Raw genomic sequence first — 500 nt, 5'->3', positions numbered from 1 at the left:
GTATAATTGGAGAATGTGTTGTTCAATTACAGGCGCTAATGGACTGCACCTTATGAGCGCTCAAATGCATTATTCAGCTTTTCGAGCTACGTTCTGAATTTCTTCACAGAAGCGGGGAGCAGGAAGTCAAAATCCAGCACCCTAAAAGTTAACTGCCCATAACTGTTCAACTTCTGTTTAAAGTTCTTCTTCAGGAGATGGCATTTCTGCGGATGTGTCGGTCTGCGCCAAATACGTCAGAATAATCCATCGCAATGCATAAAGTTCTCAAAGGTCACAATATATACCTTATATTTACGTGCAACCCTCCACAGACCCAAAAAATCTGTCATATTTACTCACCATCATTCTTCATTTCCCTGCAGTTCTTTCTTTTGTGGAACACAAAAGAAGATATTCTGAAGAATGTTGGTGAGCTAAATGAATTTGGACCTCAAAGATTTATGTATTGACAAAAAATATTTTCAAAATATTTTAATAGGTGTGTGTGTGTGTGTGTG

Source organism: Sinocyclocheilus anshuiensis, unplaced genomic scaffold, assembly GCF_001515605.1.
Source record: "Sinocyclocheilus anshuiensis isolate Anshui unplaced genomic scaffold, SAMN03320099.WGS_v1.1 scaffold648, whole genome shotgun sequence".
Lineage (NCBI taxonomy): Eukaryota > Metazoa > Chordata > Actinopteri > Cypriniformes > Cyprinidae > Sinocyclocheilus > Sinocyclocheilus anshuiensis.
This window is presented reverse-complemented; position numbering follows the sequence as displayed.